The following is a 25,494-nucleotide window of genomic DNA, read 5'->3' as shown; positions in this document are numbered from 1 at the left end:
AAGCATGGTGAACCGTTTTATGCAGATACTGAAGCAGCAACTTGAAAAAATGTCCATGACCCATCGCTTTTAATTGTCAGGCGAAGCATTCCTTAACTGTTCCCCCTTAAGTGCATTTTCGTGGACCGTATTTTTCGCGGTGCACATCCGAAGTAGATGTTTGTTTTCCTATATTATGCAACGGAGCTTTCGCTTAGGGTTCGGCCTACACTCCTGGCCTGCATGGGCATTTAAGGTCGACCGTGCTGCTTCCCATCTTATACTGAGTGCAACGAAGTGGGCGTTATTGAGCACTTCATCTCGTCCTTCAAGTGCTTCTGTTCTTAATGGAAGATACTTCTGGACAGCATGAGTGGAAGAGGGTTTGGTTTATTCGTGGACTTACATAACAGCTAGTTTTCCCGGAAGGACCACGAATAGTGCGCGAGGAAATGTCCCCCATTTTACTGACATTTCTGCCAGATACTGAGCCGATAGACTCAGGGTGACACATATTTAAGACACGGACAGACGCCTTCAAGCCTATCCTGCTAGGCTAACCCCACCTGCGGCAACATCATCATCGCCGCCACCAACACTCACATTTTAAAAATTTTGTTTACGTATATCCAGCTTGTCTATAGCGTCACCAGAATATAACTAGATACTTAGAGCAACCGTCACAGAAGAGAGGAATTTTTTTTTAATCTCCTGCTTCTTATAGAAACTGTTGTTTTTTAGATTTTTTTTTGTCACGATAGTGAATTCTTGAAACGCAAAATGCCGACGGTACCTTGTGCCGAACAAACCCTGCGTTGATGGTGCAACGCAGATGATTCTGAATTGAACGTCTAGTTTTACAGAGCGCTGTCGGTGAAGTATGTTTCTGACCCCATGTACGCTCTCTCCTTTAACTCCTGCTAACTCGGTACGTTCCCCAGCTATCTGGGAATTATGAAAGCTCTGTCTGCAGACAGCCCCCGCGGTAAAGTGCCTCAACGTTTGCAGAAAGTCGCTGAAAGAAGAAAATTATGAGACACTGCTGCGTGAGATGGAAAACGCCTGTTTTTCTTCTGTACCCTGTAGATTAGGCAAGAATATTTCGCCAACCGACAAAGCTGTCTTTCGGCAAAGCCTTCGAACCAAACTTACGTCCTCATAAGCGCAGGCCAGCTCTCGCTTTTACTGCTTTTACTTTTACCGCCACCTGCTGTCAAGAACAGCTGGCCCAGGGTATCGATGGCTGTGGAAAGGGTCTGGGGCTTCTAGGCATGTAAGTACAGGCGGGGCCCCAGAGCCAATGAAAACTTGGAGAAGACCAAGTTTCTTTCATGCATAAAACGCCACGTTCTAACCACTATGCTACCCACCAGAGATCAGTAAAAACAATATAAACAAACACGCGCCAAAAAGGACGGCTAAGAAGCAGCCACTATAGAGGAGCAAACTAAGCGAAACGCGGAGCAGGTTTGCGTAGCGTACTTCTGTCGGAGATAACAACGGTATAAGATGCTCTTGAAATACCAAGCTTTAAGCATACGACGCTAGGTAAATAAAGAGAAGGATCGTTGGAGAAGAATGCACGTAAAATGAGAAGTTGATTAAGATTGTGGGCTATGTAAGCAGGCTAAGATCATAAATACGAAAATATGGGAAATGTTCATTGCCAGAAAAGTTGCCTATGTAAGCATTTGTCACGCGATCATGTTCACAACCATATTGTTCCCGCTTTTTTCTTATTACTTTAATAACAAATTGACTTAGCCATCTTACAGTGTGGCAGCTGCTCTCCAAATTGCAAAACAAAAAAAACAACAACATACAAATAAGTAAAGCGAGCAACGAGAAGACGTTAGGTGAAGAGAGCAAACAAGAGACGCCGACGTGGTCCTATAAAGGTAAATTGGCGGAATAAAGGGAGAAGGGAAGTAAAGAAGTGGAAAGGTTGATCTATCAGGCGAGACACCGGTTTGCTATCCTCTGAACACATATATGCACAAATGGTTCGCATGTAGATGTATGGAAACATAGGAATATGCGAATTAAGAGGAAAGCAATATGCATCGCGGAAGGTAATGTCGCAGTCCCCTTTCACCAATAAGGGGCGTAAAATGACCATGCGGAGCGCGCATGCAGAGAGACGCCGCTTCGCATTGCTGAGCGTCAATGGCATGGACACAGTGAGCGTACAGCAATATGAATAAATTTTTTGTGGTGATTTAGAGAGAGAAAGAGAGAATTAGATAGGGGAAACACAGGGTGATTAACGAGGCTGTCTGAGGTTTTGGAAAGTAACAGCGCTAAACCGGCAAGGACCTAGGCAAAGAACACGACACTGGCGCTGACTCACAACTTAAACCAGCACGTCCTAACCACGTTTATTTCACCTCGTTCGACACGTCACCAGGATGGCTCCTGCTGCGCATGTACAGTCGCTATAGTTGTTGCCCTGTCGGCCCGTGTTTATAAGTGTGATATCCCTCGAAGTAAACTTCAGTTGTGAGTGAGCGTCAGTGTCGCGTTCTTCTTTGCCAAAGTCCTTGTCCGTTAGCACTGTTATTTTCCAAAACATGAATTACCACCAACTCACCCAAGCTTCCCTTCTATTAACGAGGCTGAGCCAGGCTGAGGATAAAAACGTTAGTGCACGAACACATACACTGAATTAGTTTAGATAGGCGTAAGTACATTCGCAGCTTATAGCGCCACTCGTTACAGCGCTATGCAATAGAGGAATGCCATATTAGACCACGTAAAGTCTGCCTGACGTCTGTGGTGGAGAGATGACTCGTGTGCAAGAGCTACTTACGCCTAATTGCTTGGTTGGTTGGTCCGCAGGTGATATAGCTCAACCCGCTTTGGGGAATGTGCCATAAATTTGGCGGTAGCATATGATCGATTTAAGTGGCTGGCACAGCGACGTTTGTTACGCCATTTTTATGCTATTCATGCAACTCAGCCTGCCCCCCCCCCCCCCCCACCTAGGCTTACCATAAGTAACATAACTAGCGCACCATCAAAAATCTGTATACTAAAAGCTACATTCGCGCTGCTCAGGTTCCAGAACTTTACAGGCCTACATGACAGACGTCAAGAATACCGCTTGCTGCCGCTGTATAGCGCACGCGATTGACTTTGTATACGTTCCTCTTTCTTTGTCCTCCTTCCACATTCTTTCTCTTTTTTATCCACTTACCCCATTGCTCATAAGCAGAGTAACCAACCAGCACTATCTCTGGTTAACCCCCCTGCATTTATATACATACTTTTCTCTCGTTGTGTAAAGACACTTGGAATAGAAAACATACTTGGCTCTGTAAGGCTTCATGCAAGTTAGTCTGGCTCGACAGTACGATGGGAGTCGCGGGTTTTTTTTAGACAGTTTAGTCGGTCATTTAGTCCCAGTTGCACTCTCTGCGTCGCGACGTCTCATCACATCTAATAGTGCCTAATTATGACAGCTCGGCCTTTATTACATAATTTTCAGCGTATTAAATAAAGGATAATTCTGTAGTGCAACGGTCACGTCAAAGTTAGGTAATACTAATGATGTAACGCTGCCTAAATATCAAACTAAGATATCACAGTTCTTACATTATTTGTTTTTCGCCGAAAGCTTCGAAAGCAGCTAAAATCGGACGCTCACGCGCTCAGTTAATCTATAGACACTGTTGCGTCTGGCATGGTGACGAGAAAGCTTGAAGAAAACTTATAACAGAAGCCCCAAGGTTATTCGAAATAAGAAGGAAACACATGCATATCCATGCATAGAAACAGATACGAAGATATAAATAAATGGGAGCTTAAAGGCAGAGAGGTTACGCAGAGTAACTGCCCGGTTGGCAAAAGGTATAGAAAAAATGAGAAGGAAGCAGAGGAATGAAAGTAATTTGACGCACAAAAACGCGGAGTGCGACTGACAACGACTGTCAGTCGATGCTTTTGACCGAAGCTTGGCCCGATGTTTTTAAGGATTTGATAACGTCAGAATTTAGGCTTGTTGGTTAAACAACTTGAATTAAGAACCGCGCAGCATTTCTTAATTCCTAATTCAGGCTTACTTTTTTTTGCAGAAATACAGTAGTCCTTTTGAAGCAACCCGGGCAGACGTCGGCTAACACCAGGGTTCAAGAATTATGTTTTCCGAAAAGACATGCATGTCAAGCATGTCGAGCGTGGTGGAGAGCGATTTTCTTTATGCACTGAAAAGGAGACGAACGAGCACAAGGCGTGCAATCGCCTCTTTGCACCAATGAACTTCACATTCGGAACTACGATGAGGAATGAGTAGGCATTTATGAATGCTACTCCAAATCACCAGTGTACCAGCTCCACAAAAAACTGTTCTGCCCTTATTTGTAGTAGACTGTTCCGTATTCACCTGCCAATGTTCATTTCAACCACCCGCCGCAGTGGCTGAGCGGATGGTGTTGCGCTGCTAAACACGAGGTCGTGGGATCACCGGCCGCGGCGGCCGCGTTTTGATGGGGGTGAAATGCAAAAACACCCGTGTCCTGTGCATTGGGAGCACACTAAAGGTCCCCTGGTGGTCAAACGCAATCCGGAGTCCTTCACTACGGCGTGCCTCCGCAGAATTCAATTATTTCAACCGACACTGCACAAAACAGCGCAATACTTGATGCGCCTAATAGTGCACTGCAGCCCCCATGCTACACCAGAAGAACGTGCGTCTGAAGAACTGTGATGGGGTGACACGCCATGATTCGCTGACGATTGGCAGCTGATCTATAAAACAACACCGAGCCTAAAAAACTTAAGCGACGCCAGTAGAAAAAGCGAAAGGCACGGTAGGCGATAAAAGAAAAAGCTACGTCTTTACACTTCATAACAGGGGGCGCCTATCGAGACGCCGACAGTGATTGATATGCATAGCCTGCTGTGACTATGTCACATGCTCGAACAATAACTTGGCGCAAACGGCTGGGAAATATATACACTTGTGGCTTTTCACTTGCTTGAAATGTTGAAGTGCCCCAGCACCTTTAAATTCTGCAATGTGTACGTTTCGCACGAAACAGCCTTTCAGCACCTTGAAATAAATAAAAGGGTGCTCCAAGGTTGTTCTACCAACGAATGCACCCATTTTGAAAAATTTGAGTGAGAGTGATGGCGCAAAACAGGTGTTTCATCATTCAATCCACCCTCGAGGGTGTAATTTTCCGGAGTGCGTTAACTAGATTGATCTGACAATATTGGAACACTTATTGCCGTGTCATTTCAACCCGTAATCTACAACTGCTGCGTTGTCACTGTGCTTTATGGCAACTTCTTGTATTTCTTCTTTGTGAAATTTAGGAGTTCCGGTGTGTTCTTTTTATATGCCCACTTGACACATGTATGACAAACTTTACTTCTTTTTTTCTGTTTTATTCTTCTTCTTCTTGCTAAGTTCGCCTTTGTTGTTGTTTGATTTTCGGTTTTAAAGGTCACCATTGTGTTTTACTGACGTACTTGGTCCCCTATTACGTAATATCCAACAAGAGGTCTTCGTCAGGGTTAATAAAGTATTATTATTATTATTATTATTATTATTAGTAGTAGTAGTAGTAGTAGTAGTAGTAGTAGTAGTAGTAGTAGTAGTAGAAGTAGTAGTAGTAGTAGTGTAATAGTAGTAGTAGTAGTTAGTCATAGTAGTAGTAATAGCAGTAGTAGTCGTCGTCTAGTGCAGTCGACCTCCGCTATTTCGACCTAGGTTAATTCGATTGTTCGCTTAATTCGAATGCACGGGAAAACCCTGGCGGCAAATCATACATTTTTACGAAAGAATAAATCGTTTAGCTCGAACCTGAAAGCATGCTTTTTCGGTTAATTCGACCTCCAGTGGCATACCCTCATGCGCGCAGCAGTTACTAAAAGCTTGAAAACAAAAGGAATTCAGCCGACAGCGCTTCTACTTTCTTAGGCGACGACGTCGACCGTAGTAACCTGTCCAGCCGTGATGATGGCGACTTGTGCTGTGCCTTGGGCACTGTCTTTTTTTAAGGATTTTTGCAGCGCCGACGACAGTGCTGAGGTCTGTGGGCCACTGACCGACGACGACATGTGTAGTTATTAGATAGTGTAATGACTACTTGAAATAGTATCTTGACGACAAAAGACTACTTCAAGTAACAAAAATAATTATGTCGTTCATTGTGCCACCATTTGTTAACTCGGCCTTTCGGATAATTCGACCGAATATTACGGTCCCGCAAGGGTCGAATTAACGGGAGTTTACAGTATTGCGATGATGGCCATGCTGAGTTTTGAAGAACCACATTAACGGGCGTCGTAAGACACCATGCTGCCCCAAAGCGATTTTTGTTTGAAACTTAATGTTTGGATTCAGCTGCCATAGGTAAACGACCTAACAAATCGCCGCAGGAACACTATTTCACGACTGAACTTTACGGGCTAGAGAAACGTTTGTAATGCATGGAGATTGCTCTAAAGTGTTCGTGATGTACGGAGCGTTATCTCAGCATTGAGTACAGTTGATTTCAACCATTCAGCTATGCCAGCGATCCACTAGATCCAGCAAAAAAAAAAAAGATTAATCGAAATCTATACGTTGAAATCGAGATGTACTGTATTGATTCCCTACGCGGGCTGGAAAAGTGTGTCCAGCTATAGGCACCGAAATCGATCGTTATAGTGAGGTCCATATACATACGGACTGACCGTACGATGCGAGCTATTCACTGGTGAAGGTATAGCTTCCCTACACGCCATTACATATTAAACGATAGATGCATGCGTCAGCATGGCTGATCCTTTAAGAAAAACGCGATCTCATCCGACACGATGTCACCCGCTGCCCTGCCGGGGCAGCTATATTCGCGGTTTACTCTCGTGTCGGGATAAAAGAACAACGTCTTGGCCAGGCAAAGAGATAGGAAGCTATAAAATGGCCGACTCACCAAAGACAGAAAGAGAAAAAGAGGATAAAAGGGTCAACGCGCATTCTTTATTGATAACGGTCGGCATTAAGGGCTGAAGAAAGTGTTTGACGCCTGGAAAACAATTACGCGCCTTGCTGCGGGCTCCTTGGAGGCGCGCCGGGCCTCAGTGTTGGCTCCCCTTTTCTTTTTCTTTCTTCCTTCTTTTTTTCTCATGGCGGCGGCCAACCCCTTTGCACGACCATGGACACGGCGTCGGAGGCGCGACAACAATGGCAGAGCGCGCTGCGGCCGGCTCAATTTGCCCCGCTGTATGGCGCCCACCGGCAGCGCCCGACTGATGGGTGGCTCGACGGTGGAGGCGTTATCACGCTTATCGCGCCGCCGCCGCGGTTACGCTGAAGTCTGGTGGGGCAGAATGATTGGTGGGCCCACCGCCGTCTGGAGACAGGTCGTTTTTCGGAGGGTAAATAATTGCCCCTTGCGTCGCGCCAGCCGATGCTTAGCGCCAAGAACGGGGGCCCCCGTGGCGCTGCGCCGAAAACCGATGCGCGGCGCCGAACGGGGCGCGCGCGCGGATAAAACATCAGCGTCTAGAACGAGTGCCCAATGCGGCTATAGCGCTACAAATTTTCTTGGCGGGACTGGCGCCGAGGCACGCCGACCCGGGGCTGCCGCCATCGGCGCGTGCTGCGCACTGCGGTAGAGCACGCGCTGTTCCTCGCGTCGCTAGCATCTGGCACAGCCGTGGGCCATTAAAGAGCGATTAGTGAGGCCTGCCTAATTCCGGAAAGACATGCTGTCCGAACGTTTCACTTCTGGTTGAACAAGCGGCACCCATTGAAAGCCTGCTGCAAAACTTTACGCGGCGATCAGCGTTTCGGGGCACACACAAGTACTCCTGCGGCTGTCATTTACGAACAGACCCAGTCGCGCTCGCCCGATGTCGTTTATGGGAAAACGCTAAGCCTGCTAGTGACGGCTGCGTGAGCTTGCTTTCTGCCAGTGGAAAGAGAAAGCAAGAAACGCTTACTGTTTAGAGTAAGAATCACTCGCTGCTGCAGTAAACTCGCCGAGTTCATTACGTACTTCTGTTACGACTTCAATGGCGAGGCCTGTGTTGTGTGCGTAGTATAATGGGGTAGTGGGAATTGCTTAAACACTACATGCAGATATTAGGTCACAGTGAAATGGTAGACTAGAGCCTCTAAGGCGCCCGAAGCAACGTTTTTATTTCAAGGACAGAGCTTCTGTAAGCGAGGCAATGACGTACAGAAGTACTAAAGGACTGACACTGTCATCGTGAAAATAGGGTACAGCTCCCGTGATGCAACATGTCCCGTTTTTAAATGCTAAGCTGTAGTTAACTGATCAGCAATAAAGGAGTTAAATATATGTTACATTTGAACATGAAATAAAATGCAGCTGTCTTCGTTTTATTGGATCTTCCGATACACTCCACTGATTGCTCTCTCCTCAAGGCACCCTCAGCTGTTAATAGAAAAGGCGTGACGAACTGCCGCTTTTGCGGGCAGCCCCCCCCCCCCCCTTCAGATCGAGTCTCAATATAATCTCTGAGATTGACGGCGTACCGCAAGCTTCGAACGTAAGGAATTCCGTCTGTCGCGGACGATTTGATCTTTATACTTGAATTAGCTGGCGGAAAAAAACGGCGGACAGAAATGACAATCCTCGACTCTCTTAGAGAACAGACAGACAATTACAGGACAGACATATACTGTCCTGTAGTCCTTTCCGCCAATATTTCGAGCTGTTTCAAGTATAAAGATCAAAGATGAGCCTACTAGTTTATATCAAAATTTGGTCACGACGATTTAAAATTGCGAGTAATTGTGCTATCCCTTCAGCCGCAATTTTCAAGCAGCCAAGTCATTTCTCGGCGTAAAATAAACTTCGCGAACTTTCTAGAAGGGTAAATGAATAGTCTAGAAAGAAACAATGTTTGTTTTAGTGTGTATCTTTTCTTTTCCTGTCTTCTTCTATATGTATTTATGCGTATATCTATTTTTTACCTTATTTTTTTGAGCTTCCATGTTAGTATTTATGATTTATGCTTTGTGTTTGTTGCATGTCGAAGGAACAAGTACAATGCGGCGTAGTTGAAGGTCTCACTAGGTCTTAGCAAATAGTTTTCTCTTATCTATTATAAACAAAACAGGAACCTGTATAGAAGCTTAAACAAGCACTCAGTTCAGGAACAGGAAGTTTATATTAATAACCCTGTGATTCTTAGGTATTACATCTTTAACATTTTATAGCACAGCTAAGCCAGAAACAGGTTAGGCGTGCTTGTTTTTATTGCGCTAGCTCTTATAGGGACACTCCAAGTGAATTTTCGCTGTGGTTGCGAGGGAAAGCGTGCAAGAGTAAGCGGAGAACGATCGTGACTTGATGCGCGCCGTCTTGCCGCGCGCCCAATATTAGAGGCCACGTGATCAAGTGCGTTGGTGGGGGGGGGGGGGCAGATGAGGATACCTCCTCTAGCCCGGCCGTGGCTGCTCATAGCGGTCGGCGTAGCCAAGTGCATACGCGGCCCTCGCGCCCGGCCTTGGAGGTATGTCACGTGCGCTGTCTTCCCACGCGCGTAGCGTAATTTCAAGTTTCAGGTAGCGTATTTTCAGGTAGCGTAATTTCAAGTTTCGCAGACGTGTTGGAGGTAGCAGGAAGCATTCATTACCCTCTGCTTGCGCTCTTCACCACGCTAGCATTGCCCCAGCTAGTGTTGGTGCCCATCAAGTGAGATTTGTTCATGGTTACCTGTGCTCGTGTAACACTATGCTTATTAATTTAATCAGCAAGCGAATGTTCACTACAATTTATACGGCCGATAATACTGCGAACCGTATTTCGCGTCGTTGTCTAACACTTTGCTATCGCTATCAATGCTTCGCCTTTCAGACGGAACTGCGGCTTTTTTTAACGCCTTGTTTTAGTGTATTCACACCGTCATTCGCCCCACCCTTGATTTCTGTAATTGTAATTGCGGAAAAAGAAGCCCCCCTAACCCCTTCAGTTATACTGGCAATAAACCGCAATGAATAAAGAAAGACCGCCGCTCATGAAGGCTCATTTAATTTTTTGGAAAGCTCGTTTCAAAAGAAGCATTTGAATGTGCTTTCCAAATGTTCTTACACAAAGTCCGGAGCAGGCGCCACAGTGGGAAATCGTTCGCAGCTATACAGTTTTCTTCAAGTGGATATCTCTCACCTTCACAAGAAGACTTGCGGCGGAGCGGTGGCAGGTTGACTCCGGGTTTTTGGTGCCTGTAAGACATGAATAAAAAGTGGGAACAATTAGCGGGCTCACAGTCTAATGATCAAAAATCGTCGTTCTAAAATCATAGCATCATTTAATATAATTCAAATGCGTGGGGCATAAACACGTTGTCCTTCACACATGTAGCTTTCTGCCATAAAAGCAAGATAATGAAAAAAAAAATAAACTAACTATGCCAGTCTATCCCCCGCGACATAGCCATTTTAGTGAAAATTATGCGATTCCAACTCGCACTTTGGAATCTATGTGAGGCGAATAGGTTAATGAAATGCTATAAATTTGCTCATTTCATCCCGGCGTCTCTTGCGTCACCGCACCCATGTTATGCAACGTGACAACTCATATGTTGGCTCGTACTTCTCCATTTATTCTTATTTATTTTAAATGTATCACTCGCTCCTTGGCCAATCCCTCGTTGTGGGTAAGTGCGCCATAGTATGTAAACCATGATTTATTTATTTATTTATTTATTTATTTATTTATTTATTTATTTATTTATTTATTTATTTACAAAATACTGCCGACCGGATCGGTCCAAGCAGGACAGGGTACATACATTTGTTAGTAAGCACTATGCCTTAGGATCGGCGACAATGGTGAAGTTACAATTTACATCCAGAAAATATAATAACAAAACTAAACAAGGTTACAAAGCAAATACAATTTGTGAGAGTACGTGCCCCAAACACAGGTACATAGACAAAGAAGCACACTAGGCACAGTTAAGTAATCATCATTTCTAACCATACATATACTACTTACATACAGGCTCTCTCAATCAACACGCGGTGATCATATCAAAGAAGTAGCTGTCGTTGGCTTCATATACGAATACGTGCCACGTGACTTTTCGAAATGATCGTGATGTAAACCTTTATATAATATGATATCTTATACCACCTAAATATGAAGATGTGCCGTTTGACATGCTGCTACTTATGGGGTTGCAAAGATTATGGAAAACTCGCAGGTTAGATCGGAATACAGATTTCGCAGTCACATTTCATTCAAATCATTTCACAAGTTAAATATTTTATGATCCCATAGATTTTCAACCGGACTGGTATCCACTGTTGATGAAGTGTATCCTTTGTCCTCCCTTTCAGTGGGAGGAGGAGGAGGAATAAACATTTATTGTACAACCAACACTTTATGATGGCCGGGCCTAAGCCTCCCGTGAAGGGACGTCGAGGGCTTGCCTCGCCGCCGCCTCACGGACGTGCTGGGTCGCCCAGGTTTGGTCGTCGAGGGCGGAGCTCCGCAGAGCCTCATGAAACCTCGACGAGAGAGTCATGGTGTTAGTCTGTGTGTACTGTGTTGGGCACTCCCACAGCATATGCGGAAGCGTAGCCGGGTGAATGCCACAGCACCGGCAGTTGGGGGTAGTGTAGACGTCTGGAAATATACGGTGGAGGCGGGCGGGTGAAGGGTGCGTGTTTGTTTGTAGCAGATGCAGGGTGGTAGCCTGCGCCCGGCTGAACTTGGGGTGAGGCGGGCGGAAGGTTCGGCGACTGAAGTAAAAGGCCTTAACGAGATCGTTATAAGTTGTCAGATTGTTCCTGGTGTCCAACTCATCTCCAGTGACTCCGGCGCGGTTGACTAGGCCTCGCACAATGGAGTGAGTGACCTCGTTGAGATTGGGGACGTGTGGGTGGACAGGGCCCGCATGGGCCGGGATTCATGTTAGGGAGATTATGCTGTCTTTAGAGTGTGGTGCCTGGCAGAGGATACGAAGAGCTTGGGGAGAAATGCGGCCTTTGCTGAAGTTAATCATGGCTGAGCGAGAGTCACACACGATGGTGTCACAGGCGGGATCTAGAGTGGCCAGCGCGATGGTCACTTATTCAGCCGTCTCGGCAGTGGGGGTAGTGACGCTGGAGGCGTGGTGTAGGACTCCATCGCGTGTGGCGATGGCCACAAATCGTGTGCCATGGGAATATTGGGCTGCATCAACAAATGTGACGCCAGGTACGTGAGCAAGGGCTTTTATGATAGCTCCGGCCCGAGCTTGGCGCCGGGCCCTGTTATATTCATGGTGCATGTTTCTAGGGATAGGGTCTATGTAGATTCAGCTACGGATGTCGGTCGGGATAGGTTGTTTGGGGCCCTGTTGCTGATGGTACATGAAGCCAAGCGTGGATAGAATAAAGCGTCCTGTTTCAGTAAGGGTGAGCCGTTCAAGCTGAGAGCGTTGTTGGGCTTCAATGAGTTCGGAGAGGTTGCTGTGAACTCCCAGTTGGTTGAAGAGTTCAGTGCTGGTGCAGTGCGAGAGGCCAAGTGCTTGCTTGTAGACCCCTCGTATGAGGGTGTCGAGCTTTTTATGCTCGTCTTTCTGTAGGTTAGCTTTAGCTTTTTGTAGGTACGTAGCAACGTAGATAATGTGACATATGACAAAGGATTGTACGAGGCGGAGAAGGCTTTCTTCTTTGAGTCCCCCTCGTCGGTTAGAGATACGTTTAAGAAGTCGTAGGGTGTTTTGGGATTGGGCACAGATCTTGTTGACAGTCAAGACGTTGGAGCCGTTGGTAGAGATGGTGAGACCGAGGACCCGGATACTAGGGACGCGTGGGATAGGACTGCCATCTTGAAGGCGTAGGGTGATGGCCTCACAGGATCGGTGATCAGGTTGGTGTTTGGGAGGGCGACCCCGCTGAATGGGCTTGTATAGAGCAGAAGCTCCGATTTAGCCGGCGAACAGCACAGTCCCTTCCCTTGGAGATAGGCTTCAACCATGTCAATCGCCGTTTGGAGGGCTGACTCCACTTGACTCGGTACGACCAAATGGTGATGTCGTCGGCGTAGATGGTATGGTTGATATTGTCGACTCGTTGTAGTTGCTGGGCAAGGCCAATCATGACTAAGTTAAAGAGCATGGGAGATATAACTGAACCTTGCGGGGTGCCTTTTCTGCCAAGGGGAAGCTGGTGTGATCGTAAATAGCCGGCCGAGAGGGTGGCCGTGCGATTGGAGAGAAAGTCACGAATGTAATTGTAGGCTGGCTCTCCCAGGTGGAGGTGGGAGACCTGGTCAAGGATAGCTGCATGGGAAATGTTACCAAAGGCTTGAGTGAGGTTTCATGTGTTACGGGAACGATCGTTTAGCACTTGATGTTTGAGCTGCAACATAGCGTCTTGAATAGAAAGGTGAGGGCGAAATCCAATGATGGTATGGGGATAGAGAGAGTGGTCTTCGAGGTGACTGTTGATGCGTGCTAAGAGGACGTGTTCCATCACCTTGCCTACGCATGAAGTGAGGGAGATGGGCCTTAGGTTATTGAGGCTAGATGGTTTGCCAGGCTATGGGATTAGGATAACGTTGGCAGTCCTCCAGGCAGCTGGGACGGCGCCACTGCGCCATGGCAATCGTTGATGTAGTCAGTCAGATGGGACACGGACTCGTCATCGAGATTGCGAAGGGTTTTGTTAGTGGCCCCGTCTGGGCCTGGAACAGAACGACCGTTAAGCTTGCGAAGAGCAGCATGTATTTGAGATACGCTGAAATCGGCGTCTAGTGTAGGGTCGGAATTACCGATGTAATTGCTGTGTGGACTGACTTGTCCCCTGGAGATATATTTGGTGCAGAGGTAGTCAAGCGCATGTTGTGGACCTTGCTTAAGGGTCTCCGTATAAAGGAGCCTCTGCAGCCGATACTGTTGGGTGGTGCGGGTGGTGGTATTATCAAGCAGGTGTTTGAGGAGTTTCCACGAGTAGGGGCGATGAAGTTGTCCATCCGCTGTGTTACACAGCTCAGTCTGTTGTTGCCGGCTGAGGGTTTGGCAATGCTCCTCGATGGCTGTGCTGACTTTGGAGATCTTACTTTTGAGGCGACGGTTTAGGCGCTGCCCCTTCCATCGAGCTAGGATGGAGGCCTTAGCCTCCAGAAGATGGGCGAGGCGGTTATCCATGCGTTCAACTGAGGCATCTTTAGTTACCACCCGAGTGGCCGTTTGAACATCAGTGCGTAGCGCTTGCATCCAGGTGTTAATGTCGGCAATGCCCTCTGCTGAGGTAGAACCTATGCGCATCTTACGAAAAACATCCCAGTCGGTGATGGTGAATTCTTTAGTGGGGGCAGGGGCGGCAGCGAGTTGGAGTAAAGAGAGAGCAAGGATATAATGATCGCTGCCCAGGTCTTGCTGGGTATTGGTCCAGTGTGCATTGTTGATATGTTTGATGAAGGTGAGGTCGGGGGTAGAGTCCCGGGTAGTGGAGGTACCGAGGCGTGTGGGAAAGGAGGGATCCGTGATGAGCGTAAGGCCTAAGTCGTGGTAATCTTGCCAGAGGTTGCGAGCTGCAGCTTCCGTGCGAACGTAGCCCCAGCCTGCATGGGCGAGGTTGAAATCGCCGCCGATGAGTAGGGGGTGCGTTCCAGCTACGTGAAGAGCCTTCTGCGACACCTTGCTTTGTCCTTGGGGCTATTGTAAATGTTCAGAAGGAAGATGCATTCTTTCCGTTTACGATTGGGAATTAATTCGAGGAATAGATGTTCTATGTGAGGACTATTGAGGTCATGCTCAATAACAGGGATACGACGCCGTACTAGGGTGGAGACCCGGCGAAGAGGGTGGGTGGTATGGAAGGTTTGATAACCGGGGAGCGTGGTGGGGGCGTTATTGGTTTCTTAAAGTAGGATAGCATTCGGGCGGATGGTATGTTGGTGTGGGATGCCTACTGCATTAATTTACTCTGCGCCGTATTATTCAGCTCGTCGTGATAACGCACATAAAGTTAACGTAGCCCTTCATAACACCGTCGCGTGCTCACAATCATTCCTTCCTAGGACTTCAATCGACTGGAATAATCTACCTACATCATTAGTAAGCAGCATCAGTGACCCCACTCTTTTTAAGAATGCACTAATCAACATAAAATAATGTGTGATGGCTAATGGCATAATTACGTACTTATTCGTGAACATTGTCTGCTTGGTAAAGTGTACTCTTTCTGTATTTTTATATTATAGCAGTCTCTTCTTTGGTTGTTATGAACAAATTACTAGTTTTTCATATTTCTTTTGTTCCCTGCACTGTGAATTCCTAGAACTAATCCTGTATTTTTACTCTTGGAATGTATTCTCGCCCCTCCCCTCTGCAGTGTACAACTATGTTCCTTGAGGGTATCACAAACAAATAAATAAATAAATAAATAAATAAATAAATAAATAAATTGTGCTGTCATGTATTTGTTTTGTACTTGTGGATGTGGCTATGGCTGTTTCGGCCGCTGTGTATACAAATTATGCAGGTACGTTTTATATTTGTAACAACTACCATGAAAGATTTAACAAAACGCGATTGCGGCCTTTTGGCTTGAGCATCGGACTGCTGTATTGAGGGGCGGTGGTTGAATTCTAGAGCATCGGGCACGCAATTCATATTTTTTTTAGATCTGCTATTCCGCAAGACAGCAGCAGCACCCAGACAGTAGCCACGGTCAGGAAAGTTCAGTTATGTTCGCAATGGAGGCTTCGCTTCAAAACATGACCAATCACTTTATATATATATATATATATATATATATATATATATATATATATATATATATATATATATATATATATATATATATATATATATATACCGGAACGCGAGCGAGTACAGCTGCGGTAGTTTAGTGGTTGTATGGTGTTGCGCTGCTGAGCTCGAGGGCGTGGGTTCGATTCCTGATGCGGCGGCCGCATTTCGATGGAGGTGGAACGCAAAAATGCTCATGGATGCTTAGATTTAGGTTAGCGTTGAAAGACGCCAGCTGATAAAAAAAATTTCGGAGTCCCGCACTACAGCGTGCCTCATAATCAGACGGTTGCTTTGGCACGTAAAACACCAGAATTTATTTGAATTGAAGAAGTGCACACAAAAAAAAAAGAAGCAGCACAACGCATACATGTAGCTCTATGTTTCTATTTGATATGATGAAATAACACGTCCGGCCATGAAGACACCGAAAACTATAGATGGCAAAACAGGCAAACGAAAAATTGTCGCGTGTTGCTACATCCTGGTTTCATACACAACAGAAGGCTAAGCGGTCGGTCGATGGCAGAAATGAAAAAGACGTTTCCAATCGCGTCCAAGGCATCACTTTTCTCTCGGGCGATGGAGAAGTTATATATATATATATATATATATATATATATATATATATATATATATATATATATATATATATATATATATATATATATATATATCTGTGTGTGTGCGTGCGTGCGTGCGTGCGTGTGTGTGTGTGTGTGTGTGTGTGTGTGTGTGTGTGTGTGTGTGTGTGTGTGTGTGTGTGTGTGTGTGTGTGTGTGTGTGTGTGTGTGTGTGTTTAACCAGCGTTCCGCTGTGTCTCCGGAATTGGCTCCGTAAAGCCAACATTCGAGAAGGATTACGTCGGAGTGATGATCACAAAAGTTAAATTGATGGCTTCAATCTCTCTCCTTCCTCCGTCCCGCGCTCTTTGTCCCTTCCTCAGAGCGCAAAGCGGGCGGTCGGTGTTTACACTTGGGATATTTTTTGTGCCGCTGCTTCGAGCATTGCGCGTTTTATTCGACGACGTCCTTGCCAGTTCCGGCCGATAAGTCCGCGAAATGCGCGCCATCAATCTGCGCCCGACTAAACCAACGAGCGACAAAGTTTTCTTTTCCTACCCGCGCCGGGAAAGCAAACACGCTCACGGTAACTGTAGGCCCAGCGAAGGCGGCGCCAGGAAATGTTCGCAGGAGAGCGGCCAGCCAAGCGTCTAATGCTTCCGACGGAGGAGGGCTACGGCAGCCCACGGGCGGCCCCAAACGGAATCAAAACATAGCGGCGCCGACGAGCGAAATTTGACAGAAGCCAATGAAGGAGCGGGCTTCGTCGACTTCCGTCGGCGCGCCGCTCGAAATGCGCCGGAACTCGTCTGCAACTTTCTCGCTCCGACGACTCGCGGCGACCGGTCGACGCTGCAGCCGCCGGCTTGCGACGAGCGGCGGCGCCTCGTTGTCCCCGCAAGGCTGTTTTACGCGTAGCGTAGGTGGACGACAGTGAAAGCCCGCACCATTCCATCGGACTGGGCTAATCCTTTTTTTTTTTAGAGCGCAGCTCTTTGGCGTCCGTTCCTGGGTTTCGCGTCGTCGTCGGCGTTGTCGTCGGCCTCGTAACCAGCTCCGCCCCCCTTTCATCCCCCCAGCGCTAGCAGCGACCGACTGATACCGCTGGATGCCGCTGACGCCGCTAGAGAGTCAGGATAACGTGACTGCATAGAACACCGTCGCCGCCATGCAGAAAGAGGAGGAAAGGGTCCCCCCCCCCCTGTTCTTGTGTGGCGGATAGGGTGCTCTTCAGTTGCCGACGCGCCAGTTATTTCACGTAGGCCCCGGCACGTCGACGAATACGTGACCACCTTCCCACGGCTAGACCTGGTTCTTAGCGCTGCGGAAGCGAGGGTATCATATTGTTTGTGTCGGCATCGGCGGCGTTGTCCCTGAAACCAACTCCGCAGCTGGGGTTGACTCACTATCGGCGTCAGCGGCATCAGTCAGTCGCTGCTATCTCTTCCCTCCTCCCTTTATCGTGTTGTCCGCTTGCTGCGCGCGCTTCTGCCCCCATCGTTTGCCGCTGGGTGTACACGCCGCCCCCCTCCCCCCTCTTCCTGCGAGTCTCCGGTTGTCAAAGCGCCGGCTCGAACTTAATTCCTTTCTTCGCTCCTCCTCCAATGCAACCCCTGTGCGGTGGCAATCAGAGAGCCAGATCGGTGGCGGCGGATCTGTATATGTGCACCGCCCGAGCCGAAATTGCCGCTGCCGTTCGCCCTGTGCGGTGGCAATCAGAGAGCCAGATCGGTGGCGGCGGATCTGTATATGTGCACCGCCCGAGCCGAAATTGCCGCTGCCGTTCGCCACTGCGAAATTATCTGCCAGTTCTTTCTGAGCCATGAGCGAGACGACCGATGGAAGTCCTCCGCTTGCTGCTGCTGCTGCTGCTGCTGCTAAACGAGCTGCCAGAGCAGAGGCCCAGCGCCGTCGCCGTCAGAATCCAGAGGTGCGTGCCGCCGAAGCAGAAGCTTACCTAGTGGAGTCTTTGTTAAAGGAATACGTGTGAAAAATAAAAAAAAAATTCTGTGATAGCGCATACATGTGTTGCTCGATTTCTTTGCGTCAATCTATCGAAAAGGTGAAACAGCTTATTTGCTGCGCTCAAATTTCGCATTAGGAAGTAACGTAATCGTCGGTAATTTTTTTGTCTTTAGAAATACTGATTGACCTATGACGATGCGCCTCGGTGAGAGCGAGCGCTTGGAATAAGCACCCGCCGTCAGAACGGTTGGTGCGTTGCTTCTCTAAATATTCCGCACAAACACGCGCACGCACGCACGCACACACCCACAGGTTTCACTTAAGCATGTAGTTTCCACGAAAGAAAACGAGCCATTTCTCTTGAAGTAGTGCTACCTGCTTCGTTTCTCATGAACAGCTATGCCATGTCAGCTCCTTGTCAAAGGCGCTGCGACGAGCCCAGCCATGGAGGGGAGAGAGAATTGGAGAGACCACAGAAAGAGTTGAAGGAAAACTAAAGAAAATTATTTACGGTTTCTACCGTATCCGTAGATAAATATCTACGGGCACTTTCCGGCGTTTACCGGTTTGCGGCGAAGAATTGAAGTCCTACATCTGTTTAATTTTGCCGTTACTTTCACTTACGATTAAGGTCACCGAAATGGCAGCCATCACGTTGCTGCCATCGGGGCGCAATGGTTTTGTTTAACTGATCCCTCACCATAGTATTTAATATGATATGGTTTACGCAATATGTCCTTCATATACACGGGGCGTAACAGAGGAACACACAATAAATAAATAAATAAATAAATAAATAAATAAATAAATAAATAAATAAATAAATTTGTTTATTTATTTATCATTAAGAGGGCCATGAAGCACGATAGTTTCCCTCTAGAGGCATTTCAGTCCCTTTTCATCAGTAGGTTGTGTTCAGAACACGCGATATTTCGTCGCCCATTGCCATCGCGGCGTCGCTGTCTCGCATCAAATGCCAGTAGATTCGTGAAAGGCTGGTTGTCAGGGTGTCACCAAGATACAGCAATGGCGGTACACGTCGGAACGGACGCCGCACGTACATCAAAACGCTCGCCTCGATGCGCTAAGTTTGTATAAACATTCTACTGCATTCTCGCCATTGTGTACGAACATTTTCATTATTAACGTTACGTTTGCACATTTTTTTGCTTTAATATCTGCGCAAACATCACACACAGCGTGCCTTAACGCCGACTTCCACGTATGCGTAGGGTCCGCCCAATCTTTTCACCTTATTTCGATTCTTAGTCCCGTCAGTTTTCATTACTCTGAGCCGTCACTCAGGGTTTGGATGCGGACATCGCATATATAGCCGCCCGTATAAGAAATGTTTCCTGTACCGTTGCGGTGGACCGGAAGAATAGAGCCTCCATAGTCTTAATAACACACGTCCTTTTTGCCCCAAGTAGCGACGTCGCTACAAGTGCACCGACAGTCCGTGTAGCGAAATGGAAAAAAAAAACAAGAAACACGCAAAGGTGCTCGTGCCTCGCTCGTGCTTTCGTCAAGCCACACTTTTCAGCGGCACAGTTGGTCAACATGTGTGACGTTGCGGCTGCAATTAGGCGCGCAGGTGTTGTGATATTCTAGGTGGTGTGGATCGACCTCACTTAGAAACGCATCGCCGAAGATGAGTTAGAAAAAAAAACGCAGCGCGGTTTCGCCTGAAGCTAAGTACCGCGGCCGTTTTCCACCATGCGGGCATCCAGCCCGCTTGCACTGACGCGGTAATAAGATGGCGAGTTGGGCGAGATGGTTCGAGTTAATACTGCATAGAGCAGGGGGCGCGGCAAGAAAAACAAGGCACAAAAGAAAAATAAGAAATGACGTGCACTGTACCTCATTTCTTTCTTTCTTTCTTTCTTTCTTTCTTTCTTTCTTTCTTTCTTTCTTTCTTTCTTTTGCGTCTTGTTATCGTTGCGCTGCTTTTCAAGATGAATACAGTGACGAGAGCAGATGAAAAGCCCCAGAGGCAGATGAATGGAAATCGTGGCATTGAAGAAAAAAAAATCATATTGAAATCCACGGCTCGGGAAATGCAAGCTCATCACAGCAGTAGCTGCAGTGCCCCGCTGCTGCATGACGAGAAGAGGCATGCATCTCTTAAGATGAATGCGCGGTGTTTTCTTTCCTTTTTTTTATTTTTTCACCAGCTTTGCGGACTGGCAAAACCTGAAAGGCGATTCGAACCCGAGAGAGGCGCGCATGTACCGCATCTGGTTGTAGTGAGCTATGTTGTTGGTTAAACGTTTTTCTGTAAAAAAAAGGAAAGAAATAAAAGGAATGAGTTATTAAAGTGATTACAGGCGACATAAAAAACGTCCAGTCCTCTAGCACATATACGATCGGAACCACATATTCAACTAAAAATGAATGAATGAATGAATGAATGAATGAATGAATGAATGAATGAATGAATGAATGAATGAATGAATGAATGAATCTTCTGGTAGAAGACGTCCGGTTGATGTCAAATGAAGTGTCACGTCATCATGGGTATCAGAAATATCATGGGCATCTTTATCACATCGACAAAGGAATCCCTAGCATCGCATAGAGGCGAGAAAAACTTGATTCAGCATAGTTGGGATCAGTAGGTAATGAAGTGCTCGGGCATTTATAAAAAGCACGCATGCCTGTCAAGCTCACTAGCTCACTGTCGTTCTGTACATAAAAATTCAGCGCGCAATTCCTGTTCATACAGACGAATGGGTTTAGGAGGATGAGGCATATCCAGCCCACATGTTGGAATCTGAGAAGCGAAGCTTTCGTGAAGCGGTTAAATGGTCAAAAACTCAAATTAGGGGTTTTACGTGCCAAAACCACGATGTGATTATGAGACACGTCGTAGTGGAGGACTCCGGAATAATTTGCACCACCTGGCGTTCTGTAACGTGCACCTAAATCTAAATAAACGGGTGCTTTTGCGTTTCGCCCCCATCGAAATACGGCCGCCGTGGCCGGGATTAGATCCTGCGACCTCGGGCCTAGCCGCCAATCACAATAGGCGGTTAAATAAATACCATGCAAGTGATTATACTCTGCGCAGCGTCTTGCGACGTAGCGATTACCTGTCTGCCGGTGAAGCCAGCACGGCGCGGACATCCTCACCACTTGACCCACGTGACCGTGCTTTATATTGTCTCCAGGATTGGCCTTTTTGCTATGCACACTGTATCCAGGGACGGCGCGCCGACTAGGGCGGGCCGATCCTGGAGATAGTGAAACAGTAAACTGCACTTTGCTCAGCGAAAGACTGATGAAGCAGACCACGCCAAACCCCAAACCGAAGAAAAGTAGGCCAAGAAAGCTGTGTTTCGTTAGAGCAATGGTGCTCTTGATGAAGCCTATTTGTTTCAATGAGGATATTTAGACATCCTTTGTTTTATTGTAGGACACATCGTCAGCAGGCAGGACACTGTCGGGGTACTAGAGATGGTAGTCCTGTCCTGCATATGAGCTATCCGGCAAGACAGAGGCCCCCCTCCACGATCAGGAAGGGCGAGGAGGGTTAAATTAAGTTAAATTATGGGGTTTTACGTGCCAAAACCACATTATGATTATAAGGCACGCCGTAGTGGAGGACTCCGGAAATTTCGACCACCTGGGGTTCTTTAACGTGCACTTAATTCTAAATACCACGGGTGTTTTCGCATTTCGCCTCCATCGAAATGCTACCGCCGTGGCCGGGATTCGATCCCGCGACCTCGTGCTCAGCAGCGCCCAGTACCATAGCCACTGAGCAACCACAGCGAGTGGCAAGGAAGGTTGGCAAAGATAACTTCACTTTAAAATAAAAATACCAAAAATGAGAAAGCTTGTAAGACCATGAAGGGTTTCACCAGCCTTCGTTGGTGAAAAAGTAGTGGCTGAAATCACGATACCGAGATTGCCTGCGGAATCTGCTGATTTCACACGTTCCAGTTAAATAATGATTTTGACAATTACGCATGGGCGGCGTAACTCTACTGGAGTTGAGAAAAACCCGCAACTCAAGCCGAAAACCAGCATTTATAGATTCTTTATTAAAGGAGGCTGACAGCGGCGTGACGTGCCGGTCTCTTACGTTAAATGAATACCGCATCGGAGACCAGCGCGCATTGTTTCCTTTTCATTAGTCTTTTTTTCTTTAATTACACATTTCTCCCCGTGTTTCCTTGCCCTGCAGCTATCGCTGCCGTAAGAGTGAAGTGCTACACATTACACGGCGACTCACGCGGTCCAACTGCGTGATACGGAGGGGCAATTAACATGGGCAGTCATCCTATTATGGATCGGGTTCGGCTATTATACTCTGCGAGCGCTTGTTTTCTGTCTTTATATTGACTTTTTTTTTTCTCTTTCTCTTCTTTTGACACGGTTGAGCGGACGCAATGCAAGTAACACGGGACAGCACGCCTATACCGAAGGCGGGGGGGGGGGGGGGGAAGAGAGAGAGCCCCAATAGTGCCATGATGCACATCCCGCGCTAGCGCAAAGCGCTACTGACGTTTTCGAGAAAAAAAAAACAGTGCGACCTCGTCAAACTTTTTTTTATTATTATTATTCTGACCACAACTATACCGTTGCCTTGCCGTTCACCTCTGTAGCCGCACTGCCAGGTTAAACACAAACGCCAGCAAACAGGCACAGGAATAGATGCAGAGAAGAGAGAGAGGGGAGAGAGATTAATAAAAAAGGCCTAGACTCAAGAGAACATTTAGAAAAAGCGCTCAGATCCGGAGAGTGGTGTGTTCCGAGACGCAGTTAACAAACACAGGCAGAAAATAAATCATAAAAAAAGAGACATCGCTTAACGGGAACGCAGCTAATGGCTGCTTCAGCATGCCGCACACGTCGAGAGGACATGGCCTGCATGCGACTCTTGGTAAACATGACAGCATGCGCATTAATCACGTGGCCCGGACGGCCGATGGACTCGGGACCTTATCGGAGCCCGCGAGCGTTCGCGCACGGCAGTGGGCTGTCTCTCACTTTTTTTCTTCTTCTTATTTCCTTTTTGCTTGCTTGTGTTTATCCTTTTCTCCCGAACGCCTTGTTGTCGTCCTGACTATGTTTTGGTTGCCCGGCCGGTACCTCCGCATTCGAGGAGGGCACGGCACCCTCAGCGTATTGACCTATTTCTGCGTCACGGTGCAAGAAGGATTCGCCGGGCCACGGCGAAGCCATCAGTGCTTTTCTTGGTGCTTGTTCGCCGCCCTTTTCTGTATGTCATGCTATAGGCTCTCCTACTCATTTTCCATGCACGACACACCACCGTGACATGCGCGTAACGACACTCCGAAGAGCCAAGAAAATAAAACGTGGCATCCACCACGGACACGCGCAATTTCATGAAGGCATCTCAGTGATAACAAGGCACTTTCGTACTTTGTCAAGATTACGACCTGTCCCGCGCTGCTTGTTACTGTAGCGCCGGAACCGGCGGACAAAGCAACCTTCGATTAACACTTGGTCGTTACATGTCGACCGAGACGGCCTTTAATTATATGTAGTAATTAAATCGCGGACAAATAATACTGCGAAGTAACTTCAACGTTTACAAGCATTACCATTTTATTTTCGCGTACCCTTTCTTGTTTCTTTTTTTTTTAAATTACATTCCTTCGCGTCGTCAAATCAAACATATTACGAGGAGGAGCAGGCAGGCTTACCATTATGTTGGTGAGGAAATCTACGTCCTCTGTCAATGCAGTTCGAGCACGAAACATGACATTCATCCAACGGTACTGAAGCCCTATACAGGTGCACCTCGCGGCCGGGTTAACACGAATATAACAAGAACAGAAAGTTATTTCCTTAAGGAACTGCAATAAGCGAGAATGGGGTGGGTTAGGATGCGTTTCTTTGAGAAAATATAACTGGACCTAAAACAACGGCAAAACTTTCCAATAGCTCATTTATGCGTGTTGTGCAACCAAGTATATGTACACAGGTGCACAAATAAAATGCTGTTCGGTCTGCTATCACTCCTCCGTAAGCAAGTAGTAAGACAAGTGGGAAGCGGAGTTCAACACCCATGCCCTTTGTTTTCACAGTCTGATCTCTTCCTCTCTCTAATTTTTTTTATTGACATATTATAAGGAGATGTTGGCGCACAAATAAGGTGCCGGCTACTCCTTGGCTCTTGGATATGTGGTGCGCACAAGATTACGGCTGCAACATAAAACATATAACAACACGCAACATAATTGCAGCAAAGTTGCGTTGTCCCATACAAGTCAAAATAACAAGACGAGATTACAAAGACGTACCTAAAGCAGAAATGCGAACAACGGCGTCACATAACAATAAACACTCAAAGCTACGATGCTAACCACAATAATAACACATGCACACCTTGGCAGCAACAATAAAAAAAAAATCTCTGAAAAACAATTTTTTCCGCACCTAATCACGGTCACTTATGTCACTGTCTTCCAGAAATATTTTTAACTGCTATTATAGCGCACTGACCTTGTTGGCCAGGGCCATACTAATTTCTTCAAACTAATAGCTCCTCGGTGTAAAGCCATTAATGGCGATTTAAGTTGGCGTCTTGGTGAATCATGGCGCGAGCATTCTAGAAGGTGATATATGTCTTCGTCAACAAAGTCACAATCACACTGAGGAATTTCAGCGCGGCCAATTCTGTGTAAAAAGTGTTTTGTGTAGGCGGTGCCCAGCTGTAAGCGACGAATAATGGTTTCTATGCAATCGCGCATATCAACTCACTTAAGGAGAATATAACTTAAGCATGTTGTTTTTAAGCATGCAACTTGAGCATGTTTTGCAGAATATCAAGCATCAACATTCTGCTGGGCTAACACGACTGCACTCTCAAATTCTACGCAATTCATTGACAAACCAGGTCGCGAAATAAGTTGGCAAAATTCGTCTACAATCACCATCTCCGCGGTTGTCCCTGGCTACTGCGAGAGTACGAAATGGGTATCTCTGTGTTACAAAGCCGCTTATTGCACGAATAGCCAAATTATTTTGGAAGGTGTGTGAGGAGACCACATGCCGCAAAAAAATCACGCCAACGTCTTTGATCTAATTCTGCATGCGTCTGCGCAAGACAGTGTGGATTTTTTGAGCGCCTCTGTATGCTTCTAAACTTCCACTCCATCGGTGTGCCCTTTCAAACCGGCGTCTGATGGCTCTGAGGCGTTCATATCCTCCGTCAATTGCAGCATAATCTTTAGGAATCGGTTCCTTCTTTGTGCATATGCTTGTTTTTTGAAAAAGCTCAGTCTAGCCCGCGACAGTCATTATG

The 25,494-nt window shown here is 46.8% G+C and overlaps 1 protein-coding gene across 1 annotated transcript in view; it reads right to left on the bottom strand.

Moving 5' to 3' along the window:
• LOC142563742 (protein O-mannosyl-transferase Tmtc3-like) overlaps positions 1 to 25,494 on the bottom strand; it is a 427,622-nt gene that overhangs the window by 267,714 nt on the left and 134,414 nt on the right. Inside the window, exon 2 of the mRNA XM_075674346.1 lies at positions 10,107 to 10,162. The gene's annotated coding sequence lies outside the window, so the exon portion shown is untranslated. The remainder of the gene's footprint in view (positions 1 to 10,106; positions 10,163 to 25,494) is intronic.

This window comes from Dermacentor variabilis, chromosome 1 (assembly GCF_050947875.1).
Source record: "Dermacentor variabilis isolate Ectoservices chromosome 1, ASM5094787v1, whole genome shotgun sequence".
Taxonomy (NCBI): domain Eukaryota; kingdom Metazoa; phylum Arthropoda; class Arachnida; order Ixodida; family Ixodidae; genus Dermacentor; species Dermacentor variabilis.
The sequence above is the reverse complement of the archived record's forward strand: the minus strand, read 5'-3'. Positions and strand labels throughout refer to the sequence as shown.